We start from the raw sequence: 13,767 nt of genomic DNA on the forward strand, positions 1-13,767 counted from the left end.
AGTTAAAAAATAAGCCTGGAGCCTGCTCTGTGGTTGTAGTTCTGAAATAAGTCAACTTCCTGGTATTGGGCACATCTGGCAACCCTTCTGCAGTCATACAATCTGGGTGGATACTCCGCAGCTAGGCTCTTTGCTCCTCAAGGCCTTGCCTCTTGGTTTTGCCTTTGATAATCAAGGGACTACTCTCCTGTCATTTGAAAGAGAGCTGGCATCAACCTCAAAACATTTGGTGTTTTGGGCCCTGACCCAGCAAAGCACTTAGTCACATGTGTACATTTAAGCACCTGAGCCGTTCTCATTGATGTCAAAGGAGCTATTCATGTTTTAAAAATTATGTACATTCTTAACTACTTTGCTGTGGTCAGAGCCTTATCTGAGGCATCTGAAATGTTTAGCTTTGCAATGTTGGACAAGAACAGCCCCCACGCTTTAAACTTCTGCTTCTAGTCCTTGTAGCCAGGCGGCAGGAGTCTTGTGGGAGTCTGGCATTTCCATTTTGAAGCCTTCGTTGGGATAAGGAAGATTTCAGAATTAATAGTATGTAACCAGATAAAACTTTTTGAAGGTCTCGAGACCTGAATGAATGAATATTGTGCTTCTTCATTTCAACAGGCTGTCAGCAGTGTGGAACATGTCTAGCCCTTTGTTGCTGTCCCAGATAGCATTTCTCTGATTAACAGTGTTGTGTCATGGTTGCTGTAAGTTCTGATATGCCTACATGTGCTTATTTGCTCAGTCTGTGGACCCACACTGTCCGTGTAGGCTTAGTTTTCTCTCTGGGGTGACATAACCACCAGAACAAAGCTGAAGATATTAGGATACTCTTCAAAAAATAATTTTGTAAGGGCAAGGAAGTGTTCTGAAACTTTATGGTCTGTACTGAAAGGAAACACACAGTTGTGGAATTTCTAATTGGAGAACTGGCATAAGAGTGTGATTAAAAATGGCAGCTGTAAACCAGGAAGTCCTGTTTGCAGGCAAGCCATTCTCTTTGGAGGGACAGGATTATTTATTCTGACTTTATCACAGCAGGAGAAAAATGTGTCGTTAGCCACTTCCCATAAGTGGCTAACTATATGAGGAGCTGCTCATGTGTTTGATATACATCCTGATAACATGTAGAACAGGATAACATGTAGAACCTTAGGCAGATGATGAGAGGGAGGGCATCTTGGCAATCTTCTGGTCACTAGGGGTGTGTGTGGGGGAGGTAGTTGTGAATTTCCTGCATTGTGCAGGGGGTTGGACTTGATGGCCCTGGTGGTCCCAACTCTATGATTCTATGATATTAGGTCACATACAGGTGCTCTATGTGTGGCCAGTAATTATTTTATTATGCTAATAGGTAAGGGGGATTCTGAATGCACTGGTAACTGCTGCTTCCACTTTCCTTGCATGTGTGTATAAAGTGCCATCAAGTCACAGCCAACTTATAGCAACCCCTGGTGGGTTTTTTGAGGCAAGTGAGAAGCAGAGGTGGTTTGCCATTTCCTTCCTCTGCAGAGTCTTCCTTGGAGGTCTCCCTTCCAAGTACCAAGCCGGCTTAGCTTCCGAGATCTGATGAGATTGGGCTATACTATACAATTCCACTCCAGTTTCCTTAGAAAATATTAAATACTTTTTAATATTAGTAGTAGGTCTAGAGATAATAAGAGTTTCTCAAGTGACTGATCATGTCAGGTAACTTGGTCTTGTGGTGAATTTCCACCTCAGTGCTTCATGGTGCCTGTGATTAGTGCTAAGGGACAAACTAGACATGCCATTTCCCTACAAGTCAGCTCCCCCCAATATGGCTCTGCTGGTGCCATATGTGGCTGGGAAAATGGCATGGGGTGTGTGAAGGCTGAAGCTCCTCCATGCCTTATACTTCTGTCCAGATCAGGCCCTGGCTGTGGAGACAGAGACGGAAACACCACAAGGACAAGAAAGAAGAACCACAAGGACAAGAAAGACACAGTGAGGAAGGCATGAGGATACGAAGACACGGCAGTGGAAGGAAAAGGAAAGTGTTGGTTATTGGTGACTTTCTGTTGAGGAGTATGGAGCCTCATGTGTCCACGCCTGACCCTCTAGCTCAAGAGGTGTGTTGCTTGCCAGGGGCAAAGATTAAAGATATTGCAGACTGGATGCCAAAACTGATCAAACCTGTAGATCATTACTCATTTGCGATGATCCATATTGGAACGAACAACACAACCCTGAACACCATCAGAAGCATTAAAGATGACTATAAAGTTCTTGGGAGGAAGCTGAAGGGAAAGGGGGCACAGGTGGTGCTCCATCGGAGGAAGAGGAATGCGATAGGAACAGAAGATAATGGAGGTGAACCACTGATTGCATTGATGGTGTCAGCAGGAGTGATTTGGCCAGTCAGTTTGACCTCTGTCCCAGGGGAGATATTGGAGCAGAATTTGAAAGGGGTCAATCTGCAAGCATGTGAAGGACAACTTGGTGATCTGGGGAAGCCAGCACAGATTTGTCCCTAACAGGTCCTGCCTTACCAACCTTTTTTCCTTTTTTGATTGAGTGTCAACCTTACTGGATCATGGGAATGCCGTCAACATCGATTTCAGTAAAGCTTTTGATAGGTTCCACATGATGTTCTAATAAGTAAGCTGGCACACTGCGGACTAGTTAGTAGGGTTGTGCAAAAGAAAAATTTGATAAATTTCAGGTTTGGGTTTATTGGGTCCGTTTTTTCGGGAAACCTGAAAGAAGCCAAATACCCATGGGCATTTGGCTTATTTTTGGGTTTCCCGAAACAAATTGGCCCAGGGGGATCATGTTTCGAGATAGAACCCCCAAATTCGCAGCATAGCTTGAAGGGACTCTCCTTGCATGAATCCCAAAGTTTGGTGAAGATTGGATTAGGGGGGTCCAATTTTATGAGGTTCGGAAGGGGTTGCCCCTCTCCTCCATAGAGAAATATTGCAAAGTTTGCAATGGATTATCTATGGAGGGGGTGACCCATTCCAGACCCCATAAAATCGGACCCCCTGACTCAAACTTTACCAAACTTCGTGAGTCATGCAAGAAGCGTCCCTTCAAGCTACACTGTGAATCTGGAGGCTCTACCTTGAAAAATCCCCCCCCCAGAGAATAATGTAAAAATACATACATTTTAGATTTGTAAGTAATGGCCACCGTCTGCTTCCTCTCTCAAGACACTAATTTTCCCATGGTTAATTGCAGGGTTTCAATCAATCATGGAAAATTGAGTTTTCCCTCATTTGCAATGGCCGCTTCCTTCCTTCCTTAAGAGTCAATGGGATTAAATTGGAGTAACTCTGCATAGGATTGCACTGTTACAGTCTAAAGGGGGATAAGAGTGAGTAATGGAGAGGGAGAGGGTTGTCAAAGGCCGGAATGTAACCTCCATATTCAAAGGCTGTGTATGTCAAAAAAGCACTTGCTTGGAGCAAGTGGGGGTAGCTGCACCCTTTGTGGGATGTTTGTTAGTTTCCAGAAATATCTGGTTAGCCACTGTGGAAAATGGAATGCTGAACTAGATGGATGCAAAGGTCTTAGCTTGCCTAGGGCACCAAAAAACCTTGGGCCAACCCCTGGCTGGATCACCTTACCCAGTAAATTTGGACTTGTGGGTCACCCTACCAAAAAGGCTGAGAGAACCACTGGATTATACCACTCTGACTCCAGCTGGGAGAAGCCACTTTTGATAATTCCCCTATGTAAATAACTGTTTGCAAGTAGAAACCGTCAGTGAGAAAAAAATGTTCTAGCTTAGTCACTTGTCTCTGATGCTGGTTAACTGTGTTGTTAAAATAATGTAGGAGAAAATTCAAAACCTTCCTGAACTGAAATACTGTTTTAGGATTCTCATTCTGTCTCATTATAGACTGAGTCACACAATTACTATCAGGGAATGTCAGCAAAGATCATTATGTTATTACTTTTTAGTGTTGACACAACATTTCCCAAACAATTATTTGGAAGCTTATTACACCAAATAAAAATGATCATATTGAAATTAATATGAAAATAATTTATTTTAAAATATTTTTTTGAGTTAACATATCTCAGAAGTGCAAAACAGCTGAGAGAAATCCATCTAGGGACAGGTCTGAAAGGCCCAGCCAAAACAGAATGGTTTTTAATACTTCCTGCAATGAAGCAATTGAGGAGCAGTCATGCTATGTAGGTATCAAGGGTATCATGTAGAAGCAGTTTGCCTGTATCAACCAAACCTGAGGCTCCAAGGAATCTGACAGTTGTTTTGAATACACTCCAGCTTTTTGAAAGGTTTGGATTTTGAATCAGAGGTCTGCAAATCTGCAACAAAAGCATGCGTCTGATGATTTTATGGCTTGTTTCCTAATACATGGTGCTTAAAAGATACAGTGCTGATGACCGAAGGAGATTATAGGGAAGAATTTTCATCAAGCAATGTCTTTGAAAAAGGCACTGGCCACAGACATTGAGAGGGACATGACCCAAGAGACACTGGCAGTGGATTTCAACTGGAACTTTGCTGAAGTGAGTAGAAAATGCTGTATTTGTTGTCCACAATTTCTATAACAGCACAGCTTCTCTCACAGAAAAGAGCCTAGGGTGACCTCTTGAACCCAATCCAGTTAGTAATCAGGCTCCTTTCATTTTCCTGAATTACAAATATCTACAAAAGAAGGGGAGATAATTGCACAAATAATTATAATACAACCTTGTTGTGTGTCATATATTCCAAGTCTACATGTGCAGGCGCATTGGTCCAGTGAGGCATCTTACAATATGGTTAAGAAAGAATCTCCATTTTTTTCTGACTAAGATTCACAATTTCATTAAGTCTCCCATATAGCCTTAAACATTCACATTCATTAGCATTTGACAGTAGGGAGAAAGGGTAATAGCTCTGGTCACTGTGGCTTGGGTTCAGCGCTTTGCTGAGCACTTTCTGTATATTTTCAGGCAGATTTGCACGGGCCAGATTTTTAATACTCAGCAATTTAAAATTAGCTATAAAGCGCGACCAAGAAAGGGGCAAAGTAGGATATAAAAATCAATGGAGGTCCCTCAGTATTAGTTTTGCTGCCATCTGGTTCTGCTAATTTAAGCATTTTGTTACAAAGTTTGATACAAAGTTTGATGAGGGCAAGGAAGTTAGGTGTCCACGGGGACAGAAGGCGAAGCTACACATTCTACTATATGGAGGAGAATGGGAACTGGGTCCTCCATACAACTACTGTAATGAATAAAAGTCTTTAGTAATACTTTTGAGTCCTGGACCACTGGTTGGGAAACACTGCTATAATCCATTCTGCCTCCTCATTTTGTTGCATGTATTGATGCAGCCACTTGAAAAAAAGGTAGTGGGTAAATTGACCTTCCATGGATTTATTCTGAACATGAGTCAGCAGTGTGATGCGGTAGCTAAAAAGGCAAATGTGATCTTGGGCTGCATTAACAGAAGTATAGAGTCCAGATCACGTGAAGTGATGGTATCGCTTTACTCTGCTCTGGTTAGATCTCACGTAGACTATTGTGTTCAGTTTCCGGCACCACAATTTAAGAAAGCTGTAGATAAGCTGGAATGTGTCCAGAGGAGGGCAACAAAGATGGTGAGGGGTCTAGAGACCAAGTCCTATGAGGAAAGGTTGAAGGAGCTGGGTATGTTTAGCCTAAAAAGGAGAAGACTGAGGGGATATGATAACCATCTTCAAGTACTTGAAGGGCTGTCATATAGAGGATGGTGCCGAGTTGTTTTCTGTTGCCCCAGAAGGTCGGACCAGAACCAACGGGTTAAAATTAAATCAGAAGAATTTCCATCTAGACATCAGGAAGAATTTTCTAACAGTTAGATCGGTTCCTCAGTGGAACGGGCTTCCTCGGGAGGTGGTAAGCTCTCCTTCCCTGGAGGTTTTTAAGCAATGCTGATTGTATGAACTTAGGCAGTTCATGAGAGGGAAGGCATCTTGGCTATCTTCTGGGCACTGGGAGTGTGTGGGGGAGGTAGTTGTGAATTTCCTGCATTGTGCAGGGGGTTGGACAAGATGATCCTGGTGGTCCCAACTCTATGATTCTAGGATAGCACTGGCTGCAGAGAGAAGAAGAAACAAATTCTACAGTACTCAACATTTTAAATAACCCATTATGTTGGGAAAAACAATATCCATCTACTATTCAGAGTCTGTAAGCCTATATAACTTGAACACGTTTGTCTAATAGCCATGCAAAATACAAATACATCTAACACTTTTGATACAATTTTGACTTTTTCCTTCCCATATCTCATGTTATGCAGCTTAGTTCAGGTTGTGCGGCTGGCTCCTAATGTTAGGATTAAGTGATATATTCATTTTCCAGTTGTGTAATGTTTATGTTGAGGCATACTACAGCAAACCCAGTTGCATTAAGAAAATGTTGGCTATCAAATATCAGTTAAGTCTCTTCATTTTAAAACCTGTTAGGGTACTCAAAGTACTTGAGGCTAAAATATATAGGGTGGGGGGTAGGGTGAGGTTCCATTTGGCAAAGATGGTCACTGGGTTGGAACAGTTCCATTTTCTGTTCCCCAATAAAAAAACATTTATTTGGAGAAAAGCTAGCAAGTAATGTTGATATTATAATAAGACTGTTATTCTTAAACACCTTCCGCTATGAGATGGGAGTGCTGTATATATTAACAATGTCACATTCACAAGGAGATTGAGAGAACCTAATGAAAAGAGAGCCTTAGGCGCTAAAGACAGTACACAAATTACTTTGAAAAAATAACCATTATGTGTTTTGAGTACTGTCACCAACATCAGGAACTGTTATGTATTTCCAGCAAATCTTATGGCAGCTTGCTCTGTCATGAAACACCTTCAGAAAGTAGATTGAACCAAGACTTGTTGCATTGCAACCTGAACATGGTAACATTAACAAGACTTATTAAACACATTTCCATTTACTTTTATCAACATAGCCAGCTTAAGGCAGCTTAAACCAGCATGGTGTAGTGGTTAAGGGCTGTAGACTCTAATCTGGAGAACCGGGTTTGATTCCCCACTCCTCCACATGAAGCCTGCTGGGTGACTTTGGGCTAGTCACAGTTCTCTCAGAATTCTCTCAACCCCACCTACCTCACAAGGTGTCTGTTGTAGGAAGAGGAAGGGAAGGAGACTGTAAGCTGGTTTGATTCTCCTTAAAAAGTAGAGAAAATCAGCATATAAAAACCAACTACTACTCCTACTCCTCTCTTCTTCTTTGTTGTCAAGCTAAGGCCCAGTTTTAAGACCTGTTATAAGTACTCTGAATACAAAATTTCTATTACCAAAGATACAGTAGACCCTACTGTAATAGAGGCTTATAAACTTGTAAGAGTATAAATTTGTTATTCATTCTTTACTTTCCACTATAGGTAAAGAAAAAGAATTTCAAACAGCTATCTTGAAAAGTTACTTCAGAAAAGCATCCAACAGAGCCACCCACTTGTCAGTTGGTTTAGATGAGCACATAAAGTTCCAAGGCTTGATGCTTCCTTGTATCTATTTCTTTTGCAAAATAGAATAAATCACTATTTTCCCCCCAGAGGTGCCTGTTGTTTGTGTGTGTGTGTGTGGGGGGGGAAGTAGGCTGCTTTGAGACTCCTTATGATAGAGAAAAGCAGGGTATAAAAACCACTTCTTCTTCTTCTTCTACTACTACTATTACTACTACTGTGGGATGACAGGTTCCTCAGACTGAATTGCATACAGACAAGGAGCTGGCTAGAGCCTCTGCCTTTTGAGCCACTGCAGATCTATGGCAACTCATGGGCCTTTTTTTTAAATGGGCCTTTCACTCATGACACAAGGTACTCAAGAAAGTCTCACTGTTTTGTATTACATTGGAGAGCGTCAACAGTCCAGCTTTCCATTTTTTTTGCCTCTGTTTATAGTTCTTGCTTTTGTCCATGTTCCTCTTTGGGTTCATACTTCTTTTTTCACATAGTTGCATGTGAGAAAGTCTTTGGGAGATATTAAAGACAGTGTATGCTATAAATTTCAGAATTTAGGAAACAAAAGCACACAACTAAAGTTAATGAATTTTTCCTGAAGCGTCCATAGTTTGGAAATTATTATTTTTTAAAATCTTGAGCTTTTGGAACTAAACCTTTGAAGCCTTCTTGGAAAATGAGAGAGGCCCTTAAAGAAAACCCCTAGAAGGGATATATGGCAGGAGCAATCCCCCCAGGATCTAGAAGTTAGTAGTATAGAAGGAAGCAATAAAGTAGATCATAATTAATTTTCTACATCTTAAATTAAACATAGCACCATTAATGGTAAAGAGTAATAAACTTCTACAATTTAAATGGAAATGTTCTGATTACAAGGTCATGAAAAAGGATTCCCTCTATTCTAGATTATTTAAGCATTTCAATACTTGACCTTGTAATAACGTCAGAGTGAAGATGAAGCTCTCCAGGACATATCTGGATTGGTGGTGGAACTAGATGCTATCTGAACAAGCATGTGGTTCCCTAGTGCAGGTTTGCTGAGATCATTAGGAAGTGCTGTTTTCACATTCTCAGCAAACCTGCTTTTGGCACAGCCATTTGCAGGCAAGAATCCTTAGGAGCAAGAGAAGTCTGCTTATCCCATGCCTGCCCATTTTTCTCTTCAAAAATGTCTCCTGCATGTTCTCCCACATCATTCAGGCTTTGTTCTGGTTTTAAAGTTTGGCTGGGGGGGACACAGAATTAAAAATAGATAGGAGCAAAAACAAACAAACAAACAAACAAACCAATGAGCATAGGACGGTTAAGCACAACAATTTTCCCCACAGGTGCTCTACTAGTATTAGCAATATGCGAATTTGGTGTCAATTATGCAGGAACATTTCAAGCATTCATGGGAAACTGAGTTTTCCCATGACTCTTTGGAGAGGAAGCGGTCATTACAGACTGTGAAAAGTAAGTCTTTTAAAAATTCTCCCAAGGTAGAGTCACCAAATTCACAGAGTAGCTTCAAGGGACTCTCTTTGCACGAACCCCAAAGTTTGGTAAGGTTTTGGTCAGGGGGTTCAATTTATGGTGTCCAGAAGGGGTCATCCCCTCCTCCATAGAAAAGTATGGTAAAGTTTACAATGCTTCTCTATGGAGGAGTGAGGTGACCCATTCTGAATCCCATATAATCAGACCCCCTGACCCAATCTTTACCAAACACCAGGGTTCATGCAAGGAGAGACCCTTGAAGCTACCCTGAACATTTGGGAACTCTACCTCCAAAAATGCCCCTACAGGAGCTTCGGGGGAAAAAATCCCCATAGACTATAATGCACCCCAATTTTTTCGGTAAACCCGAAAATAAAGCCGAAATACAAATTTACCAGTATGGGTATTCAGCTTATTTTGGGTTTACTGAAAAAAATTAGTCCCAATAAACCTGAACCCAAAATTTACTGGGGTTTTTTTTTTTTTTTTTTTGCACAAACGTAGACAGGACTTAAACATCTTTCACATCCCTCCTGATAGGAGGAGTTGCTGATTTTTGGAGAGAAGTCTGTACACACAGAGATGGATTGCTGCCCTTAACATGCTAATGTACTGTAATGAATCACTGCACTGATTTCTCTTTTTAAAATCATTTAATTTGCAGACACAGAATACGCAAAAAACAACTAAAGTCTGATGTGAAAATAGCCAAAATAAAGACCGCCAAAGTACTTTGCAGCAGCCTGGGCCTGAATTGATAATATTCCACTTGGAGCCAGTTTGGTTTTCTCATTTATTCACATCGAGTCCCTGCATCTGGTTTCAAGCTCGAACATTTGAAAACATGTGCACATGGTTTTCTAAATAGGAAACAGCTGTCTGAATGTACAAGCCTCAGGGAGCAAGGAAAGATAGTTCAGGAACCTGTTGCCGTTGCTGTTCTCTAATGCTGGAAATGGAGTGGACAGGAAAGGTACAGACTGGAATGAGGGTCAAGGTTGAGTGAAGTACTTTGCTAGATACTCCTCTGCCCACTCCTTGGCAGCAGTCCTGAAGCCCCACAGTCTGAAATGTTGCGAGGAGCTGTCTGGGGGAGAAAACATCTTTATATTAGATTTGGAACAGAAGGGCCCTCAGGGTGGGTTGGAGAGAAGCCCAAGAATGAGAGCGGCAGGCTGTAGTCACTGGTTCCAGTCAGGGCCCCTCTTCCTCTGCTTTCATGAAACAGTATCTGTTGCCATTAAATCTTATAAAGATTTTTTTTGTCTGTGCTGTTTACAGAAAAGGTGCCAAGTCTGTTTTTTGGCAAAAAAAAAAAAAGAAAAAAAGAAAAAAAAAACCAGTGAATCCACATTACAAATTATCTTCTTCTTTTTTAAAAAAGGAATAAAATCAGATAAACTCTTTGCACTTCGAGGCCCAACAAATCAAAAGATGATGTGATGACTCATTGAAGGAGAACTTTACATGAGAGGAAACGGGGAGGTGGTAAGCATTTAATGCAGTCATATGGGTAACAGAACTGGAAAACTTGCTGAGCAGACCATTTCCTATGGAGTTTTATTTGAAAATTTCACAGCCCACACTTTTTTATCTTCTGTTTCCTAATTATTATTTGTTTTTCTCCTCCTTAGGGTTTCCTGGAGTATTGTACCCTTATTACACAGGAATAACATTGTATGTGCATAATTATAATATAAAAGTGATAAAAAATTAATGTCCATATTTTGCTATGGTATACTTTTATAATAACATCTGTAAATATATGAACAAATCATAAGTCAAAATTTAATGGGGGCATTTACACCTCTTAACAGAAACTTGTTACTTACATTTATTTATTCACTTTTCTTTAATCCTTGCAGACAGCTAAGCTGAAGTAAAATGACGAGTCTCTCTGCCCTACACATACACACATATTTTCAAATAAGCCTTTGAAAGATGGAATGCTTATTCTAATCTGTACTAGTAAAAGTGAAACATTTTCAAAGGAATTAATACTGAAGAAAATACATGTTTTAAGATAGAAGTGTGAAAGCATGCTCATAAATATGCCAAGAAAGAACCAAGAAAGGAGGGTCATTAGATAACCATGGTGTGAAAAGACTAGGGAAGATAAGGAGATTCACAGTCCAATCCACATCAGTGCACTGCTGGCATCGCTCTGGTGCAAGTATTGCTAGTTAGTCTTCTATGCCTGCTTTGCAGTGAGAAAGTGTCTAAGAGAAGGATCCTCCCAACAAGATGCAGGGAGCACAGCAATTATATTGCAACCCCACCACAAGCCACCAATCATGTAGTAGCATGCCACTGCTATAGCAACCAGCACATGCTGACCTGCCAGCCCCCCATGACAGGCTGTGGCTATATGCAGAACACACCAATGAAGGAACAAAAGGAAAACAGCTTCCTCCACTGGAATCAATACCATGGTGCGATTGGGAGGAGCCTAGAGTAAAGACCCACCAGGGAGCAATATGCATGTGTAGATTCAAGTCTGCTCTTGCAACGAAGTTCTCTTTTGCTGAGAACACACCAAGGGAAGGAAATATGGTCATATCTGTCACCACACCCATAGTCTTCCATAGTTCTCTCAGTAAAGGCAATATTGACAGAATGGCCAAGACCTTTCCTACATAAGGCTTTTAAGTTTTTGGGTAGGCAGGGCTCAGTATCACCAGACAAGGGGAATGAAGACACTGGGGCAGCAACAAGGGAACACACAATGGAACCTTCTCAAAAGGCATGTTAACAAGGACCCCTTTCCTAGGTATGTGTTCTTTGCCCCAACTCCATCTTGCCTAAATTTGTCTTAGCAACCATTTTAGGAGTTACTAATGCCTTGCTTTGGAAAAGGTGAGGTGAAAGCTCTCCTCAGGCCATGCTAAAGAGTGGCCAAAATCATGGGCAGAAAAGTGATGGAACATCTACATGTCTACTCATTGTCACAGGTGCTTGCAAAGCCAGGCACCCACCTTGTCCTATCAATGTAATTTCATCAGCAAAAGCAAATCTTCTGGAGTACAAAATCTAATTACTATCAAGCTTACTATTACTTTTTACTGACCTTGCCTGAATGTCTTCTTCCAACCTGCCTCAGGTATAGGCAAAGCCTCCACCCTGCCAGCATTTCTGCCCACCCTGACTCATGCAATCCTCTCAATCAGAGTCAGAAAGGCCACAGATTCTCATAATGGACTCACCATGAATTCCTGGAGTTTACAAATTTCTTTGATATTCTTTTGTGCTGTCTTCTATAACTGTTGCTGTTTTGCCAGCCAGAATTATACAGTCTAATCCTCACCACTGGCACAGAGGCTACCAACTCTGCTTTTCTCTCTGGGACTTTGGGGCATTTCTTTGCCACACAGGAGTGCCCCTCTGCTGCCATACCTTCTCATTGTTTCCTTGGGACCTTTGGAAGCTCTGCCTAAAGGTCTCCTGTACTGAATCTCTGGATCATCTGAGCATAGGGTTGCCAGATCTAAGTTGGGAAACTCCTGGAGATTTGGGAATGGAGCCTGGGGAGGACAGGCTGGTAGTAGGTCTCCAGATATAGTGACATAGTGGGAGACCTGGCCCACCTAGGACGAAGCCGGACCATGACTCACTACTATCCACAACTTGCATACTTAGGAGTAGTCTTCTTACCCCACTCATCCAAAGGGGCACAAAGCACCTTGTCATCACATTGGGATCCCCCTTGTTGTCTTGACATTACTATCAACCATATATAGCATGGCAAGAAGGACACAGAGAAAAGTATAGTACATAGTGAGGCACAGGCATAACATATCCAAAGTAGCTGGTTCCAGTCCCACATTCAGCCAGGAAGCCCAGAAAGGACAACTGAGTTTTTGCCCCATCAAACATAATCATGTAGATGTGCTGCTCATGTTGATTGGCTGTTCACATAAAGTCCATTAGCAAAGCCTCCTGAGTAAACTGTCAGTCTTGGGACTCTTAAGGATTGGTCAGTGTTAAAGAAAGATAAATTCAAATTATTCAGGATAATTAAAACTGTGAAGAAAAGTTATCGTTAGCAGAAACAATAAGGGTCATAACTTGCCACATGAGACTGCATTCAGAAGAAAATTGCATCAGACAAAAGTGCGGGATCAGAATGTAGTAGCCTTCCCAGCAAATATGCACATTAAACATTCATTGTTTCAGCTAGCTGGATGCAACTTATACCACAAGCCTATATTGTTTTTATGCATTTAATAGGCATCTGTTCCCCAAGGAATCCTGGGAATTGTAGTTTGTCGAGAATCCTTTATTAGATACTCAGCACAGGCCCTGCCAAGTTGCAGAACTACAGCTTTTAGAGTTCCCTGGAGAGACAGTATGATAGTTAAATCAGTTTACATCTTTTGTATTGATATGCTGTGGGTGGTTAAGGGGATTTGTTATGAATTTCCCCCACTTTTCACTTGATGGATACCAAATTCATGGAGTACCTACCTCTACCATCTTTCAGTTAGGAAATTTGTCACTCTCCTTGTCATGGACTGGATTAGTTCCGTCACAATGTATTAAATGTGGTTCAATTGATTCCAAGCATTTTTCGCTATTTTCCCTTAAAATCTCAGTCCCTGTGAAAATACTGAGAATTAAACATAGCGCTACAAACATTTTTAAGAATATACTTTCCTTAGTAATAAGAACTTGGTTGTATCTGTGGAAATTAATTTTTTGAGAACTTTTTATATTGCTGAGGCCAGCACAGGAAGGAATGTAAGTGGAGTTTTATTCCTTTTCCTGAGGAAAAAATATATCTTGTAAATCATAAATGGTACATTCGAAGGGATATGAGAGTCATGGGGGTACTATTTTCTCCTATTTTCTTATTTGCC

Source organism: Euleptes europaea, chromosome 3, assembly GCF_029931775.1.
Source record: "Euleptes europaea isolate rEulEur1 chromosome 3, rEulEur1.hap1, whole genome shotgun sequence".
NCBI lineage: Eukaryota > Metazoa > Chordata > Lepidosauria > Squamata > Sphaerodactylidae > Euleptes > Euleptes europaea.